Raw genomic sequence first — 20467 nt, forward strand, 5'->3', positions numbered from 1 at the left:
AATACATGTTCTTTCTGTTTTGTGAATTATACGATAAATTCACTTCACCCTCGATTATTTCAGAAGTTCAGAAATGAGTGAATCTTCTTCATGACCTTGGGCCTTTGCCGAGTTTTCAGGAAGAATCCCTGAGCTTTAGATAACGCCCTACTAAGTTGAACAAATACACTGTATAAATCTTTCGTACAGTCTTCTTTCCAGATGAGCACATCCGAGGCATGAGAAAAGCATGGCTTTAGAATTGAAGGAGATCTGAAGAGTAGTTTTTGCCACCTGATGCCGTTATCTCTTCAGGCAAGTTCCTCACTTTCTCTGAGCATAGGTTCCCCATTTATAAAAGGAATAATCATACCTGCCTGATTAAGATTCTGTAACTAGTTAAATAAGGTTACGTATGTAAAACACTGTCATCATAGGCAGTCAATGAATGTAGCTTCTTTGTTGACTCTGCTTAGTGGTTTGCCTAGTGTGGTCTTCAGACCAGCAGCATCAGTGTCCCCTGGGGACTTGTTAGTAAAGGACATTCAGACCCCACCCTGGACCCACTGAATCAGAAACTGCTGGGGATAGTACCCAGGAATCTGTGTTTGAACAAGCCCTTCATGTGATTCTGATTCATGTTAAAGACAGAACCACTGCTCAGGAGGGAATTCTTTGAGAGTGATTGCCTTCTGTAAGCTTTCTGAAGATTTAAGACAGGCTATTTTTGACCCAAAGACAAGAGGATCCCATACAATATTTTTATTTATTGTTCATTTGTTAGACAAAAACATGGCAGTGTGTTTTGAAAACGTAAATATGCTTTAACATCTATTTCCATAAATCCCTAATTTACCTCTGTAGATATATATGAACTGTGTATTATTTATGCATTTTTGTCTAACTTTCTGTCCTAGTAATTTTCGTTCATAAAGAACATGCTTATTGGGAAAGGGAATTAATGTAACAGCTATTCACTCTCTTTATAAAGTGATCTACCTCTTAGTTATTTTTTAAAAGCCAGCCTTTTTTTTTTTTAAATCATCATATTCTTCTTAAGACTATCTTTGCTACCTCTAATAATGTAGAATAGGCATAGTACTAAAAATGGCACATGAGTTTTGTCCATGACAACAGTTTGATGAAGTCTAGATGTGTTTTTAATCTGCAGATATCTAATTTCTCTTAGGAAAATTACCTATAACCTCAGTCTAATCTTGAGAAAAACATCAGACAATTCCAGTAGAGGGTCTTCCTAAAAAATACTTGAGCAGTACTCCGAGCTATCAAGGTCATCAAAAACAGAGAAAGTCTGAGACACTGTCACACCCAAGGGAAGCCCAGTGGAACATGACAAGTCAGAAGTGCGGACCAGGAACACAAAAAGGACATTAGGTAAAAACTAAGGAAATCTGAATAAGTCACAGACTTTAGTTAATAGTAATGTATCAGTATTTGTTTATTAATTGTAACAAATGTACCATAGTAATTAATGTAAGATGTTAATAATGGGAGAAACTGGGAGAGGGGTATATGGGAACTCTGTACTGTTGTCTCAATTTTTCTGTAAATCTAAACTGTTCTAAAAAAAAATAAAGTCTATTTTAAAAAAACTATTGAGCTAGGAGAAATTTAAAAATAAAGCCTTTCTTAAAGCCAGTAGAATATTAGTATGGTATATACCTATAGCTTTAAGTATTCAGTGATCACTAAATATAGACTAGAGGGGACATAAAACACTGTTGTTTTTTAACACAAAAAAATCCTGCATTTGTTCCTGGCTAAAGAGACTGTCCACTGTCTTGAATCTCTTTATTGCAAACAATCCAATTTGTTCACACTGGTGTAGATTTTTATACTTAAACTGAAAATTAATCAGTGATTTATTATCAGTTATTATTTTAATGATTTAAACATTGCAAGGGATTTGCAATGTTAAATATGTGAAACAATGAAAATCTCATAAATAATCAGTTTACATATTCAAAACCAGAGAAAGAGAATTTGGCTTTTGGCTCATTGGTTTAGATTATTTGAATGTGTTTTCAACTTGGATCACAAACTATTCTAAGTTAACTTAAGACAGTACAAAATATAATTTAAGGCTTTTCAAAATCATTAACAAAAATAGGCATATAGTGTTGCTCACATCTTTTTTTTTTCTTTGTATGTTTACTTAATGTAAGTCTAGATATGGATGAGCAACAGCATAGCTGGAAATGTGAGTGAAATGTTATACTAATGTTGACAAAATACATTAAATCAATCATTTCTTTGAGGTAAGGTAAAAACATTAGATATTGTAAGAAGAAAATCTGTAATCAAAACTGACAAGGAGTTCCCATTGTGGCGCAGTGAAAGCGAATCCGACTAGGAACCATGAGGTTGTGGGTTCCATCCCTGGCCTCGCTCAGTAGGTTAAGGATTCGGCATTGCCGTGAGCTATGGTATAGGTCCCAGACGCGCTCGGATCTGACATTGTGGCTGTGGTGTCGGCTGGCAGCTACAGCTACGATTCAACCCCTAGCCTGGGAACCTCCATATGCTGCTGGTGCAGCCCTAAAAGGACAAAAAACAAAAACAAAAACTGTACAAGAGTTCCGTTGTGGTGCAGTGGGTTAAGGATCTGGTATTGTCACTGATGCGCTTCAAGTTGCTGTTGTGGCAAGAATTTGATCTCTGGCCTGAGAACATCCCCATGCTCCAGGTATAGCCAAAGAAATCCAAAAACAACTGTAGAATTACCTTGTACAGAGATATAACCAAGCATAGTACTTATAAGTGGAATATAATCAACTACTAATTACATTAATTTGCCTTGTTTAGCAGCCTGGCCTGGAAATACTTTCAGGAGCTGACTGAGCTCTTCACGTGAATGAATGGAAACATATTAATAGAATCAATTAACTCTCATTCTTCCATTTACTAAAAAAGATAAGACTCCCTTTCAACTTGTTCTCTTAAAATAACTAGGACCAAATTACTGAAATAATTAGTATAAACACAACAATGTTGAATATAGTTAGCAATAGAAGTGAATCATACACTATACAAGAATTCTATGGAAATCTAAAGGAAAAATGGTCCAGTATTTGGTGAAATGTGTGATCTGTAGATTCATAGGAATCATTACAAGGTAGTCATTCAAAAATGGAGTCATTTATGTGTTGTGTTTCATAAATACTTAAACACAATAGTCCCTGCCCCCAAGGAACTGCCAATTGTAATTCATTCATAAGTATGGCTCTATAATACCCAAGATATATTGATAAATGAAAAAAAAATGTTAAACAATTGTATGTATAGTATCCATTAAAAAAAGAACTAGAGCATTATGTTTAGGAAAAAGTATGATATACACCAAAAAAAATCTTGGGAATAAGATTACAGGGAGCTAGCTCTTTTATTGCAATTTTATTTGGTAAGTTTTTTTACAATAGGCAAACTGTTTTGGGAAAAAAATAATTTTAAACGATAGGAAGAAAGAAAGGGACTCTGGAGGAAGCCCTGTACACTAGAGGACAGTGGATTTTATGTTCATACTTAAAAATCTAAAAGGCTGCAGCAGAATCACAACTCAGTTACTTAAGTACAGAATATAATGTGTTTCATGGCAATTTGTTTTAACGAATTCAGAAATTTTAGTTGATGCCATGCCTGGTACCCCTCCAAACCAGGTCCCCAGACCCAGGGAGGTAAGTGCTAGTGAAGCCACATGTGGAGTAGACCAGTTCCAGCAGATGAGCTCAAGGACAGTGATAAACCAGGAAAGACCCCCAGGCTGTGAGAGGCTGTGTAGTTAATCCATGCATGCACGAATGGATGATCCTTGAGGACACCGAGAATGCTGGAAGAAAATATTCAATCCACTGGACTACTGAAGCCAGAATGACTTGTGAAATGCTAATCATTATAAGAAGTAGACTAGAAATTAAGCCGAAAAGAAAATATATATAGATTCATGTGTGTGATTCTCACAAATGTATTTCAGGAAAGACAATCATAGATACGTTTCAGATATCTGAAGCTTCATCACTTGAAAATAGGTAGGTTTGTTCTTTACTGCCCTGGAGGCAGAATTATTGGAAGGTACAGGGAAGTAAATTTCAGTTTAAGATGGAAAAGAACCTTCTTATTTAGTCACTGCTGAAATTGCTGCCTTGCAAAAAATTGAACTTCTGTGTCCCTGGAACCAATATAATAGTTGTTATTAAAATGTAGGTTTTGTTACTGTTGGATGTAGTGATCAGATGACTGGCATTGAAAAAGATAGTTTGTTACATTTCCCAAGAGGAGAGGGCACACCATGCCACACAGAGAATGACAGGTCAGCATCAGGGTTGGTCAAGAGGCAGAAGGAGCAGAGAAGACACAGGGCATGAACCTTTATTGTGGTTTGCTTGGGCAAGGCAGGGTAAGCATCTCAGGACTGGCTAGTTTGAATTGTTTCAGCAGGCTCTGGGGTCTAGGGGCTGTCCCAAATTGTCTGGTACTAGGCACAGGGGTGAGACCTGGGGAATATCGGTTGACATGGAATTTAGGAAGCAGAGAAGGTAGGGGCTCTGGATGGGTTGATTCACAAATGAAAGGCAGCCTCCTGGCGCGAGTTATTTGCTGTCTCTCAGAATTAGCCAACCCTGGGTGAGGCAGCCCCTCCACTGTTAGGAAGGCCCCAGAAAAACATTAAGAGCGCAGAAAATAAGAAAATATATTCAATACACAGGCTAGATGACTATCCCAGAGATCTTGTGAACATGGTTCCTATTGGGTTAGAGACGGAACTAGATGTTTTCTAAAACTGTGATTTCGATTCATTCAAACTGTTGCCAAATATTCAAACAAGTTAAATTGAGGACAAGAAAATAGGAGATGCAGAATCTCCAGAGATGTACCAGGATTTGTCACATTAAAATTTGTGTTAATTCTGGAAAGGGGAAAAGATACTATATTTTATTTAGGAATGTAGTGCTAGTTCAACAAGGTAAAGTTTCACATGGTTTTGTGAGTAGAGAGAAGTGACAAGTGATGAACAGGAAACTGAGATTATGTGTTTGGCGGTAAACCGTGAAGCTATGAGTATGATGGTCTCCTGTGTCTTATTTAAGATCAAAAAAAGATCTCTGGAGTTCCCATCGTGGCGCAGTGGTTAACAAATCCGACTAGGAACCATGAGGTTGCGGGTTCCATCCCTGGCCTTGCTCAGTGGGTTAAGGATCCGGCGTTGCCATGAGCTGCGGTGTAGATCGCAGACGAGGCTCAGATCCCGCATTGCTGTGGCTGTGGTGTAGGCCGGCGGCTACAGCTCCGATTCGACCCCTAGCCTGGGAACCTCCATATGCCGCGGAGAGCGGCCCTAGAAAAGGCAAAAAAAAAAAAAAAAAATGGAGAAAGTAGAAACTTCATACACTGCCGGCGGGAATGTAAGACAGTGCACCGCTTTGGCAAAGGATGGCAGTTCCTCAAAAGGCTAACATAGAGTTAACCTGTGACCCATCCATTTCACTCAGAGGTATATACTCAGAAGAAATGAAACTGTGTGTGCAGACAAAACCTTTTACATCAGTGTTCATAGCAGCATTATTCATAATAGCCAAAAAGCAGAAACAACCCCCAGGCCCATGCCTTAGTCAGTCTGGGCCGCTATAACAAATTACGATAGACTGGATGGCTTAAACAACAGAAATTTGTTTCTCGTAGTTCTGGAGTCTGGGAAGTCTAAGGTAGGGTGCCAGCATGTTTGGGGTTGGGTGAGGATCTTCTGCCGGGTTTGCGGTTTGCGATGTTTCCTCACAGGGTGGGGCGACAGAGATCAAGAGGCACTAATCCCATCAGGAGGACCCTACCTTCTAGGACCTGATTACCTCCCAAAGGCCCCACCTCCTAATGCCATCACTTTGGGGATTAGTCTTCCACACAGGCATTCAGTCCATAGCATCTCATAAACTGATGCATGGATAAATAAAAGGTGGTGTATCCATACAATGGAATACTATTTGGCCACAAGAGGAAATGACGTACTGGTGCATGCCCCTGATGGATGATGCTGGAAAACATTATGCTCGAGAAAGAGTCGGTCACAAAGAACCACTTATTGGATGATTCTGTTCAAGTCAAATGTCCAGAATAGGCAAATCTATGGAGACAGATGGTAGATTAGTGGTTGCCTAGGGCTAGGGAGGTTGGGCAGAAAGGATGGGTAACTGCTGAAGGATATGGGTTTCTTTATGGTGAAAATATTCTAAAATTTGATTGTGGTGTTGGTTGTACAAACCTGTAAATAGACTAAAATAGACATTGAACTTTATACTTTTTATTTAAAAAAAATAGATGCAAACTATTGCCTTTGGAATGAATAAGCAATGAGAACCTGCTGTGTAGCACTGGGAACTATGTCTGGTCACTTATGATGGAGCATGATAATGTGCAAAAGAAGAATGTATACATGTATATGTAACTGGGTCACTTTGCTGTACAGTAGAAAGTTGACAACACTGTAAACCAGCTATAATGGGAAAAATAAAAATCATTTATTGAAGTATAGTTGAAATACAATGTTACATAAGTTACCAGTGTACAATATAGAGATTCAAATATATATGTATCTTTTTTTGTCTTTTGTCTTTTTTGTGTGTGTGTTTTTTTGCCTTTTCTTGGGCTGCTGTCTCGGCATATGGAGGTTCCCAGGTTAGGGGTCTAATCAGAGCCATAGCCACCGGCCTATACCAGAGCCACAGCAACACGGGATCTGAGCCGAGTCTGCAACCTATGCCACAGCTCACGGCAATGCCAGATCCTTAACCCACTGAGCAAGGCCAGGGATCGAACCCGCAACTTCATGGTTCCTAGTTGGATTCGTTAACCACCTAGCCACGACAGGAACTCCCTGTATTTTGTCTTTTTATGGCCACACCTGTGGCACATGGAGGTTCCCAGGCTGGAGGTCGAATTGGAGCTGCAGCTGCTGGCCTACACCACAGCCACAGCAACGCCAGATCCAAGCCGTGTCTGCAACCTACACCACAGCTCATGGCGACACAGGATCTCCAACCCACTGATCGAGGCCAGGGATCGAACCTGCAACCCCGTGGTTCCTGGTTGGATTCATTTTGTTTCCACTGCATCACAACGGGAACTCCAAGAGATTCAAATTTTTAAAAGTTATAATCCTTATAGTCAAATATTGGCTATATTCCCTGTTTTGTACAATATATCCTTGTAGCTTATTTTATACATAATTGTTTCCTCGTACCCCTCTCTTGCCCCTCCTTTCCCTCTCCGCAGTGGTAACCACTAGTTTTTTCTCTGTATCGGTGAACCTGTTTCTTTTTTATTTTCTGTTTCTCATCTGAACTTTACCTTTTATTTATTTATGTATTTATTATTTTTTGCTTTTTTTAGGGCCTTCGGTATGTGGAAGTTCCTAGGCCAGGGGTCAAATCAAAGCTGTAGGAGTTCCCGTCGTGGCGCAGTGGTTAACGAATCCGACTAGGAACCATGAGGTTGCGGGTTCGGTCCCTGCCCTTGCTCAGTGGGTTAACGATCCGGCGTTGCCGTGAGCTGTGGTGTAGGTTGCAGACGCGGCTTGGATCCCGCGTTGCTGTGGCTCTGGTGTAGGCCGGTGGCTACAGCTCCGATTCAACCCCTAGCCTGGGAACCTCCATATGCCGCGGGAGCGGCCCAAGAAATAGCAACAACAACAACAACAACAACAACAAAAAAAAAAAGACAAAAGACAAAAAAATAAATAAATAAATAAATAAAACTTTAAAAAAAAAAAAAAAAAAAATCAAAGCTGTAGCTGCCGGCCTACACCATAGCCATGTCAACGTGGGATCCAAGCCATGTGTTCAACCTACACCACACAGCAACACTGGATCCTTAACCCACTGGTCGAGGCCAGGGATCGAACCCGCATCCTCATGGATACTAGTGGTACTTCGTTACCACTGAAGCACAACAGGAACTCCTGAACTTTATCCTTTAAATAGAGTGAGATGTATGGTATATCAATTAGATCTCAATAAAGCTGTTACCAAAAAAAAAAAAGGGGTCGTATATTAAAGATAAATGCAAATATAAGTTTAAAGTAGTATAACCTTTATGAATCTGTACTATGAAACAGCCCAACTCCTATATTTCCAGATGATCACTCCATCCCCTCTGAGGCCATGCGTCTCACCAGACAACCCCGGGCTTGTGCGTGCAGAGGGGCAGTCCTTCCCAGAGCCAGAAGCGAGAGCTTGGGAGCCCCAAGTCACCGCTGCTCCATGCTCCTGCTCCTGAGGATGCCGTTATGGATCCAGCCTCCATCGAATCCAAGGTACCACTATTAACATCAATTCTTGCTTCTGGTGTTGACCTTGGGCACCGGGCTAAGGTAGTAATTATCAAGTTTCTCCACTGGAAGGTTACTCTTTTCCCCATTTTCCGTATTTCTGGGACGAGACAGCGATAAGGAATTACTATTTAATGGTTACCAAGTTTCAGTTTGATACATGAAAATCTTCTGGAAACAGGTAGTGGCAGTGGTTGCACATGTTGTGAATGTATGAACACCACTGAATTATACACATAAATGGTAAATTTTATGTTATAAAAATTATTTTTCAGAGTTCCCATTGTGGCGCAGTGGTTAACGAATCCGACTAGGAGCCATGAGGTTGCGGGTTCGTTCCCTGGCCTTGCTCAGTGGGTTAAGGGTCCGGCGTTGCCGTGGGCTGTGGTGTAGGTCGCAGACGCGGCTCGGATCCCGCATTGCTGTGGCTCTGGCATGGGCTGGCGGCTACAGCTCCGATTCAACCCCTAGCCTGGGAACCTCCATATGCCTCAGGAGCGGCTCAAGAAAAGGCAAAAAGACAAAAACAAAAAAAACATTATTTTTCTAAGAAGTAGCTGATATTTATTGACTGTGTATATGTGCCAGGAAATATTCTGAGCACTTTGTGATCCCACTGTAACCCTCTGAGTCATTACCATCATCATCCAACTTTGAGATGAAGAAACAGGCACATCACGGTTAAGCACTCGCCCCAGGTCACAGCCGGGTAGTGGAAGAGTCAGGTTCAGATCACAGCTGTTATCTGCAATGAATACTCTCTCTGCTCAAGTAATCATCTCGGTAGAAAACCCATTGGAATGTAATTCAGATGTCACAAATCCTGGCTCTGCTCCTTTCTGGTAGTGTGGCCCTGGACTGATTAATCATGCACTTTACCCCTAAAACATACCCCAAATTTGTTCCTGCGTCTGTCTCCGCTATTACTGGATTCTCTGGCTTCTCCCTCAGCAGCAGGTAATGGGATCAGTCCACCACTGTCCTATCATCTATTCTCTACAGAGCAGCCAGAGTGACCTTCTAAAGTCAGAATGTGACACTTCTGGCATAAAACATTCCACAGGATTGCTACTGTGCCAGAATCACCTCCCAACTCCTCATCCTGGGGGAACGGGTAAGGCTGCCCCAGGGGTTGGGTAGAGCAGTGTCTCCGGCACACCAGAGAGCCTGGGTGGGAAGCTCTTCGGGAGCTGACCCTGCTTCCCTTTCCAGTTCAGCCCTAGATCTCTTCCTGTTCATCCAACGTGCCCAGTTGGTCCCACCTCAGGGCCTTTGCTCTTGCTGTTTCCTCTACTTGGTGGCTTTTCCCTAATGTCTTATTTGGAAGCTCCTTTTTATCACTCAGGTCACAGCTCTCTAGTCAATTCCATTCCTTGGAGCTGCTGACTCTGATGACTAATCCAACGTGGACCCCCTAAGCACATCATCTTATCTTATTCCTCTATTATTAATGTGTGACACTGTGTTTGTTCATAGATTTGTCTCATGTTTTTCTCTTTTCCTTGGAAATGTAAGTGCCACGAAGGCCGTGACCTTGACCTTCTCATTCACCACTGTATTCCCAGGACTGAGATCAGTCCCTGGAACATCACAGGTGCTCAGTAAATATTGGTTGAACAGCAGTTTCCATTGTGGTTCAGCAGGTTACAAACCTGACTGGTATTCACAAGGATACAGGTTCAATCCCTGGCCCCACTCAGTGGGTTAAGAATCCAGCATTGTGGTGAGCTGTGGCATAGGTTGAAGATATGGCTCAGATCTGGTGTTGCTGTGGCTGTGGTGTAGGCCAGCAACTGCAGCTCTAGTTTCATTCAACCCCTGACCTGGGAACTTCCATATACCGCAGGTATGACCCTAAAAAGCAAAAAGCAAAAAAAAAAAAAAAAAAAAATTGGTTGAACAAATGAATGAATAAATGAGCCTTGGCCTCCTCACCTATGAAATCTGGGCCTACACTCATGCTGCTTGCTCTGCCTAGATGGCTCTTGTCCCTCCTTGCTGGCTGACTTCTGCTTGGACAAGGTCTCTCCTTCTCACTCCCTCAGCACAACTCCTTCCGTAACTCCTCAGACCAGTTCAATCTCTTTGTTCTTGCACATATCATCACCTAGTACTTATGCACATCATCTTATCCTGCTAATATGTCAGCTCCAAAATTGCTGGACCGTGTCCATTTTGTGTATTTCTCTCACCATGCCTTACACATATGGGTGCTCAATAAATGCGTTTGGATGAATTAGTTAATTTTATTTATTTATTTTATTATTTTTATGGCCACATCTGCAGCAATGGAAGTTCCTGGTGCAGGGATTGAATCCAATCTGCAACTTTGACCTGTGCCCCAGCTGTGGAAATGCCAAATCATTTAACCTACTGAGCCGGGCAAGTGATCAGAGTCACGCCTCTGCAGTGACCCAAGGAGCTGCAGTCAGATTCTTTAACCCACTGTGCCATGGTGGGAACTCCCGAATGAATTAATTTTATAAAATGAGGTTAATACTTATCTGGATTGTTGTGAAGACTTAATGAGATTTTTTGTATAATTTTCTTAGCAGAGTGTTTGGCGCACAGTAAGCCCTCTATAATAACAGCAGTAACAATAGTAAACAAACAAAAGTTGGAGCTGGAAGGAACCAGATCTACCACTCAGCCTACTAGCTAGCACACAAATACTTTCACTGCCCAGTTTTGAAAAGGGTGCATCTTGCAACCAAAAATAAGTAAATATCTATTAATAATATTCATGCCAGACTATTCAGTCTCACAAGTTCTTTCTGCATTTTCTTCGACAGCCATGGCCTGATCAGATCACAGCGCTGCTTGACTGTACGCTGATTCTGTTACCCTTAGTGAAACAGGGACAGATCTAGCTTATTTGATCTGGGCCTTCCTCAGTAAGAAACATACAAAACTACAAATAACTACAACATTAGCTGTGAAAGTGAATATTAAGAATAAAAAACAGGAGTTCCCGTCGTGGCGCAGTGGTTAACGAATCCGACTAGGAACCATGAGGTTGCGGGTTCGGTCCCTGCCCTTGCTCAGTGGGTTAACGATCCGGCTTTGCCGTGAGCTGTGGTGTAGGTCGAAAACGCGGATTGGATCCCGCATTGCTGTGGCTCTGGCGTAGGCCGGAGACTACAGCTCCAATTAGATCCCTAGCCTGGGAACCTCCATATGCCGTGGGAGCGGCCCAAGAGATAGCAAAAAGACAAAAAAAAAAAAAAAAAAAAAAAAAGAATAAAAAACAAAATTTTAAACCTTCGCAAATACTATAAACATTATACAATTCAGGAAAATTAACATGATATTTTAAAGTAGTTATTAAATCATCCCTGTAATATTCTCTGTTTTTGACTGCATACTCTTTACCTGTTTAATATACTGACAATTTTTATATTAATATTTTACAGAGAGAAGAGAAATAATTATTTAGCCTATTCTCTAGCATAACGTGTTGAAATTTGTTTTTATTATTGATGAATTAGGAATGTTTTCTTTGGCTTCACAACTCGTGATTGGAAATGGCTTGTAAATATTTAGAATTATTATGTAATGGGAAGAATCTATATCAGATGTCTTCCTGTGTGAACTGTAAGATAATCAGGGCATAATCAAGCATATTCCCCACAGGAAAGAACCAAATTCAGAGAACCAAGTTCTCTGCCCACAGTTTTCATCTTTGATGATCAGAATGTTCCACAGCTTAGCTTCTGGCTCCGTAGCGCAAGCCTGTTCTCTGCCAATACCCACATACTCCCACTGCCAGGTACAGCAGGACACATTCATGAAGCAATATGACCGCTGGCTCTGTCTCTTCATGTCACAATATCAGAGAAGTCAGCAGAGTGGATGGCTGGAGAAAGCCTGGAGCCATACCTACGTCTGGACAGCTCCCAGCAACTTAGCTGTATTGGGAAACGACTGTGACCCTCACAGCTGCCTCCCAAGAAACCCTCACTAAATGGATTCCCCAGCTCAACTGCCCCTTGACCAGAGCCCAGGGACCTGTGGCCACTCAATATACTCAGCGCAGGGGAAGTGTCCCACAAAGGTTAGAGGTAAAATGACACAGCCATTAATCAGTTCTGCCTAAAATGCTTCTTGCAAGAGTCCTTCTCAGGACTTGGAAGGGCCGGTGCAAATGAGGAGCCCATAATAGGTAAAAATATGTAGTTCCCTGGTGGCCTGGCAGTTTAGGATACATCATTGTCCCTGCTGTGGCTCGGGTCACTGCTGTGACACGGGTTTGATCCCTAGCCTAGGAACTTCCATGTGCCATGGGCGCAGCCAAATATAAATTAATTAAATTAAAAGTAAAATAAAATAAAAATAAAATAAAATGTAAAAATATTATCTGCTTCCCTGTTCCTCACTCCTCTCCTCAGAAGTTAATGATTTAATATATATCCTTTCTTAAAACACACTTATAGGTGTTCATGTGTGACTCAGTGGGTTAAGTATCCAGCTTTGTCACTGAAATGCCTCAGGTCACTGCTCTCACGCAGGTTTGGGTTCTATCCCTACCCCCAGAACTTCAGAACTAACATATACACCCAAAAAATAAAAATGAAAAAATAATAACAAGTAAAAACACACTTATATCCAATTATATATAATTATCAAAATATATTATATTTTAATGTATTTAATATTTTGATTATTTTAATTATATAATTAAAAAATAAAACTGAAAAAGATCTGTAAATAAATACAAAAGTCCAATCTAGTGCAGTGAGGTTGAGTAACTGAGGTCACACAGCTAAGAATTTTCACAGCCATGCTCGGAGCTCTGCTCTTCCCAGATGTGGAGCCTGGGCCCTTAATCAGTATAGACACTGACCCTCCTTAGCAGTCGAACCGCTCACATTCATTTCCCCTTTTACACGAACAGAGCTGGTGATGGTATTCATTTCAACGCAACCAAATTCTCTGCCCACAGTTGACATCTTTAATGATCAGAATGTTCCACAGATTAGTTTCTGGTTCTGTAGTGCAAGCCTCGTTTTTTCCCCAGATGGGAAAATGAAGCCTAGAGAACTCCAGGAGGTGCCCACATCCATTTGGCTGGGAAGTCGGAGCACAATCCATCTCCTAAGGCTCATCTTCCTACGTATCGTGGGTGGAAAGAGCTCCAGTTATCAGTTGATGGACTTGCATTCAAACACTGACCCTGAGTAAACTGGTTTTAGGACTTAGAGCAGAGGGATGAAGAGTAATGGTCTGGAAGCTAAAATGAGAAGTTAAAGTGGGGGTGCACCCTCAGGCTTCCTCGGGTTCAGTTAGAACAAAAAGGAGGAGAATATTCAGGAAGGGGAGTTCCTGTTGTAGCTCAGAGGGTTAAGGACCTGACATTGTCTCTATGAGGATGTGGGTTCAATCCCTGGCATCACTCAGTGGGCTAACGATCTGATGTTGCCACAAGCTGTGGCGTAGGTGGCAGATGCATCTCGGATCTGGCGTTGCTTTGGCTGTGTGTAAGTCTCAGCTACAGGTCCTATTTGGCTCCTAGCCTGGGAACTGGGAACTTCCATATGCTGCAGGTGCGGTCCTAAAAAAAAAAAAAAAAAAGTTCAGGGAAATGTTTCCTCATCTCTAAAGGGGGGTTTGATAATGCCTGAATCAAAGGGTATAAGACAAACAATAAAAATTAAATGAGGTGTGTAAAGGGGAGTTCTCATCGTAGCTCAGTGGGCACGAATCTGACTAGTATCCATGAGGATTCAGGTGCGATCCTGGCCTCACTCGGTAGGTTAACGATCTGGCGGCCCTGACCTGTGGTGTAGGTCGCAGACGTGGCTTGGATCCAGTGTTGCCGTGGTGTAAGCTGGCAGCTGACGCTCTGATTCAACCCATACGCCATGGGTGCGGCCCTAAAAAGACAAAAAAAAAAAAAAAAAAAAGTGTGTGCAATGCCTAATACATAGTAGCAATGCGTTTTATTTATCAACTTTCGGGCTTTATTGGGGTATAATTGACATACAATAAACTGTATATATTTAGACAATTTGACAGTTCCGACATATACATTACACCCACGAAACCATCATCACACTCAATTTAATCAAGGTATCCTTCACCCTGAATGTTCTTCCTCTCTAGTCCCTTCTTAACCTCTTTCTGTCCCTTTGCCTAGAGAACCACTGATCTGCTCTCTCACTACAAATCTTCTAGAATCTTAGATACATTGAATTATACTGTATGCACTCTTTTTTGGGGAGGGGGTCTGGTTTCTTCCGCTTAACATGATTATTTTGAGATTTACCTGTGTCCTTGTGTTCATTTCTTCCTTTTGCTTTTTTTTTTTTTCCCCGCTTTTTAGGGCCACACCCACGGCATATGGAGGTTCTCAGGCTAGGGACTGAAATGAAGCTACAGCTGCCAGCCACAGCCATAGCAACGCCAGATCTGAGCCGCATCTACAACCTACACCACAGCTCATGTCAACGCCAGATCCTTAACCCACTGAGCAAGGCCAGGGGTTGAACCTGCAATCTCATGGTTCCTGGTCAGATTCATTTCTGCTGTGCCATGAAGGGAACTCCCATTTCTTTCTTTCTTTCTTTCTTTCTTTCTTTCTTTCTTTCTTTCTTTCTTTCTTTCTTTCTTTCTTTCTTTCTTTCAGTGTTCATTTCTTTTAATTGCCAAGTACCATTCTATTGATGTATCACAATTTATCTGTTCACCTGTTAATGGGTATTTGGATAGTTCCCCGTTTGGAGCTGTTACAAATAGAGCTCCTGTGAACATCAGTGTACAAGTCTTAGACATATGCTTAGTCTTAGTCTTAGACGTATGCTTTTGTTTCTCAGAAGTAAATAACTAAGAGTGGAATGGCTGGATCATACATGTGGTGTATGTTTAACTCTTCACCAAACAGCCAGACTGTTTTCTAACATTCAACCATTTAACGTTCCCACCTGCGGTGTATGAGAGTTCCAATCTCTCTGCATTCTTGTCAGAATTTGTCATGGTCAGTTGTTTTTTGCTTTTGTTTTTGTTTTTTTAATTTTAGCAATTCTAATAGTTGTGTAGTGGTGTCTCATTGTGGTTTTAGTTTGCATTTCCCTAATGACTAATGATGTTGAGATCTTTCTATGTGTGTGTTTGCAGTTCATATATCTTCTTTGGTAGAGTATTTGTTCAAACTTTTTATCCATTGTTTTAATTGAGTTGTTTTCCTATTATTAGTTTTGAGTGTTCTTTATATATTGTGGATGCAGGTCTTTCATCAGATACATGCTTTGCAGAACACTTTGCAATGTCAAAAAAAAAATCTTGAGAGCCATGCCAACAATTATGATTTCACTAGTTGTAACCAGTTGAGAAACTCAATAAAAACAACAGGCCTCAGTGATTTGATAATCTTTCTAAATTATCTCTATTGCATCATTCACAGCAGCATGCACGCACCTCCTTGGGAGGTATTCTAACAGAGACGTTAAGGACAAGGGTTTATCAGAGAGAAAAACAGTCAAACAGACATTTATAAACTGTTAACGCCACATATTAGGAAGGTTCCCTAACCCATAAGCACCCAAAACACCATGTTGTCATGTGTGTTTCCTGGAGGAAAATTGCCAGGACACACAGCATCAGATCTGGTTGCCACCCTCACCTGAGAGTATCTTCAGGCTGAATCCTACCCTCTTTTCCAGTTACCACCAGCAGGACAGACCTGCCAGTCATCCCCAACCCACCCGTTTTTATGTTGCTGCAGTCCTCCAGTCTGATACAAGTATCACTTCCCCCTGCACCTGTGTTCTCAGGACCTCTTCTCTATGATCTTAACTGAAGCCTGGCTGTTCCCAAGGACACTGTGACACCCCAGGCAGTGTCCTCCTGCTTGCAGTGCAGTTTCCTCCCTCCCCCAACGCCCCATCCCTTCTGAAGATCCAGTCGTCTAGCTCCCTCAACATCCTCCTTTAGAAACTGTTAGCTACCTCTCAGCCCTGGCCCTCCACTTTGGAGAGGCACTAACACTTAGCTTCCTGCCTTCCTCTCCTTCCCAACTCTGTCACGTCATCCTCACCCATTCTTGGACTTCAGCATTGATGCGTTCAAACATCTAACACCAGGGAGCTGAATCACCAACACTCTGACCCCTTAGGTCCTCAACTAACGTGTCTCCAGTGCCCTTTCCTTCCATTTCACCTCAGCCAGCCACACACACAGTCATGTCCCCCAGATCACACATGACACCAGCTCTGAAATCTTTTTTTTTTTAGTATTATAGCTGATTTACAATGTTCTGTCAATTTCTACTATATAGCAAAGTGACCCAATTATACATATATATATATATATATATATATATATATATATATATATGCACATTCTTTTTCTCACATTATCCTCTATCATGTTCCATCATAAGTGATTAGATGTAGTTCCCTGTGCTATACAGCAGGATCTCATTTCATATCTACTCCAAATGCAATAGTTTGCATCTATTAACTCCAGACTCCCAGTCCATCCCATTTCCTCCCCTTCCCCCTTGGCAACCACAAGTCTGTTCTCCATGTTTTTGAGAGTTTGTTTCTTTTCTGTATATAGGTCCATTTGTGCCATGTATTAGATTCCAGATATGTGGTATCATATGGAATTTGTCTTTCTCTTTCTGACTTACTTCACTTAGTAGGAGAGTGTCTACTTCTATCCACATTGCTGCAAATAGCATTATTTTGTTCTTTTTTATGGCTGAGTAATATTCCATTGTATATATGTACCACTTCTTTTTTTTTTTTTTTTTTCTTTTTAGGGCCACACCTACATATGACAGTTCCCAGGCTAGGGGTCTCATCAGAGCGGTAGCTGCTGGCCTACGCCACAGCCACAGCCATGCCAGATCTGAGGTGCATCTTAGACCTACACCACAGCTCATAGCAACGCCAGATCCTTAACCCACTGAGCGAGGCCAGGGATAAAACCCACAACCTCATGGCTCCTAATCGATTTGTTTCTGCTGCACCACGATAGGAACTCCATGTGTACCACATCTTCTTCATTCATCTGTTGATGGACATTTGTTTCTATGTCTTGGCTATTGTGAATAGTGCTTCAGTGAACATTGGGGTGAATGTACCTTTTTCAATGAAAGTTTTGTCTGGCTATATGCCCAGGAGTGGGATTGCTAGATCATATGGTAGTTCTATATTTAGTTTTCTGAGATACATCCATACTGTTTTCCATAGTGGTTGTACCAATTTACATTCTCACCAACAGTGTAGGAGGGTTCTCTTTTCTCCACACCCTCTCTACCATTTGTTATTTGTAGACTTACTCATGATTGCCAATCTGACTGGTGTGAAGTGGTGGTACCTCATTGCAATTTTGATTTTCATTTCTCTAATAATTAGTAATGCTGAGCATTTTTTCATGTGCCTGTTGGCCATCTGTATGTATTCTTTGGAGAAATGTCTATTCTGGTCCTCTGTCCATTTTTTAATTGGGTTGTTTGTTTTTTTGCTTTTGAGTTGTATGAGTTGTTTGTATATTTTGGAGGTTAAGCCCTTGTTGGTTGCATCGTTTGCAACTATTTTCTCCCATTCCATAGGTTGTCTCTTTGGAGTTTTTTTTATGGTTTCCTTTGCTGTGCAAAAGTTTGTAAGTTTGATTAGGTCCCATTGGTTTATTTTTGTTTTTATCTCTCTTGCTTTGGGAGACTGCTCTAAGAAAACCATTTATATAGTTCATGTTAGAGAATGTTTTGCTAATGTTCTCTTCTAGGAGTTTTATGGTGTCTTGTCTCATGTTTAAGTCTTTAAGCCATTTTGAGTTTATTTTTTATTTTTTATTTTTTTTTTAGGGTAGGGGTCAAATCAGAGCTGTAGCTCCCAGCCACAGCCACAGCCAGGCCAGATCTGAGCTTTGTCCATGACCTACACCACAGCTTATGGCAACACCGGATCCTTAACCCACTGAGTGAGGCCAGGGATCGAATCTGCATCCTCATGGATGCTAGTCAGATTCATTTCCGTTAAGCCATGACAGGAACTCCAAGTTTATTTTTGTGCATGGTGTGAGGGTGTGTTCTACTTTCATTGGTTTACATTCAGCTGTCCAGTTTTCCCAGCACCACTTGCTGAAGAGACTGTCTTTTTCCCATTTTACATGCTTGCCTCCTTTGTAGAAGATTAATTGACCATATTTGTCTGGGTTTATTTCTGGGCTCTCTATTCTGTTCCATTGGTCTGTATGTCTGTTTTTGTACCAGCGCTTCACTGTCTTGTTTACTGTGGCTTTGTAATATTGCTTAAAGTCTGGCAGAGTTATGCCTTCTGCTTGTTTTTTGTTCCTCATATTGCTTAAAGTCTGGCAGAGTTATGCCTTCTGCTTGTTTTTTGTTCCTCAGGATTGCTTTGGCAATTCTGGGTCTTTTATGGTACCTTTTGGATTGTTTGTTGTAGTTCTGTGAAAAATGTCATGGGTAATTTAATAGGGACTGCATTGAATCTGTAGATTGCTTTGGGTAGTGTGGCCATTTTAATGATATTAATTCTTCCAATCCAGGAGCAAGGAATGTCTTTCCATTTCTTTGACCCCTCTTTAATTTCCTTGATTAATGTTTTTATACTTGTCAGCATGTAAGTCACCTCCTTGGTCATGTTTATTCCTAGGTATTTAGTTAGGTAGAAATGATCATGCTAAGTGAAGTCAGTCATACAATGAGACACCAACATCAAATGCTTTCACTGACGTGGAATCTGAAAAAAGGACAGAATGAGCTTCTTTGCAGAACAGTTACTGACTCACAGACTTTGAAAAACTTATGGTTTCCAAAGAAGACAGTTCGGGGGGTGGGGGAATATGCTGGGGTTGTGGGATGAAAATCCTGTAAAATTGGATTGTGATGATCATTATATAACTATAAATGTAATAAATTCATTGAGTAATAAAAAAAAGAAGTACTTATCCTCCAAAAAAAATTTTTTTTGCAGAGTGAGATTTTAAAAGGTATTATATTTTTATATTCCTTTTCTAATATTTCATTGTTAGTATATAGAAATGCAACCAATTTCTGAACATTAATCTTTTTTTTAACTTTTTTTTTTTTTGTCTTTTTGCCATTTCTAGGGCCACTTCTGCGGCATATGGAGATTCTCAGGCTAGGGGTCTAATCAGAGCTGTAGCCGCCAGCCTATGCCAGAGCCACAGCAACTCGGGATCCGATCTGCATCTGCAACCTACACCACAGCTCACGGCAATGCCAGATCCTTAACCCACTGAGAAAGGCCAGGGATCGAACCCGCAACCTCATGGTTCCTAGTCGGATTCGTTAACCACTGAGCCACAACGGGAACTCCTGAACATTAATCTTGTATCCTGCTACTTTGCTGAATTCATTGATCAGTTTGAGTAGTTTTTGTGTGGAGTCCTTAGGGTTTTCTATATATGGAATCATGTAGTCTGCATAGAGTGACAATTTTACCTCTTCTCCTCCAATTCAGATGCCTTTTTGAAATCTTTATTAAGGTATCCTACCCTCTGACCACCATCTCCTTCCTTCCAGGTCACTTGTTCACATGTGTCCACTACCATATTTCTTCAGATGGCAAAATCACCAGTCTACTAGCCCCATGGCAGATATTCAGCAGCTCCCTTGTGACTCCCTTCTGCTCCTTGTCCAGCTAGATTCCTTGTCTGCTGTAGTTGCTGCCTCAGGAGTGCACTTTACTCCCTTGGTCGGCTTCCCTTCCATGGCAGATCCCAATCCTGAAGTAGCTCTTTTATTCCTGACTCTAAGCAGCTGGATGTGACTGGAGAAAAGTCACACATGGACCTGCCTGGTTTCACTTAAAAAAAAAAAAAAGCAAACGAACTGTTTTCTACATCCTTGTGGAAAGGGGAGTGACTGCTTCTTAGGGGTGTGGTTCCCTTCTGGGGTGATGAAAATATCTTGGAACTAGATAGAGGTGCTGGTTGCAAAATATACTAAATGCCACTGAATTTTTCACTTTAATGTGGCTAATGGTCAATTTAATGTTATGTGAATTTTACCTCAATTTTTAAATAAAAGGGAACAGCTCAATGAATTATCACAAAGTGAACACACTTATACAACCCCACATAGGTCAAAAATAGAACATCACCAGCACCCAGAAGCCGCCTTGATGCCTACTTCCAATTATCACCCCTCTATCCTGCCCAAAA

This window comes from Sus scrofa, chromosome 11, assembly GCF_000003025.6.
Source record: "Sus scrofa isolate TJ Tabasco breed Duroc chromosome 11, Sscrofa11.1, whole genome shotgun sequence".
NCBI classification, from domain to species: domain Eukaryota; kingdom Metazoa; phylum Chordata; class Mammalia; order Artiodactyla; family Suidae; genus Sus; species Sus scrofa.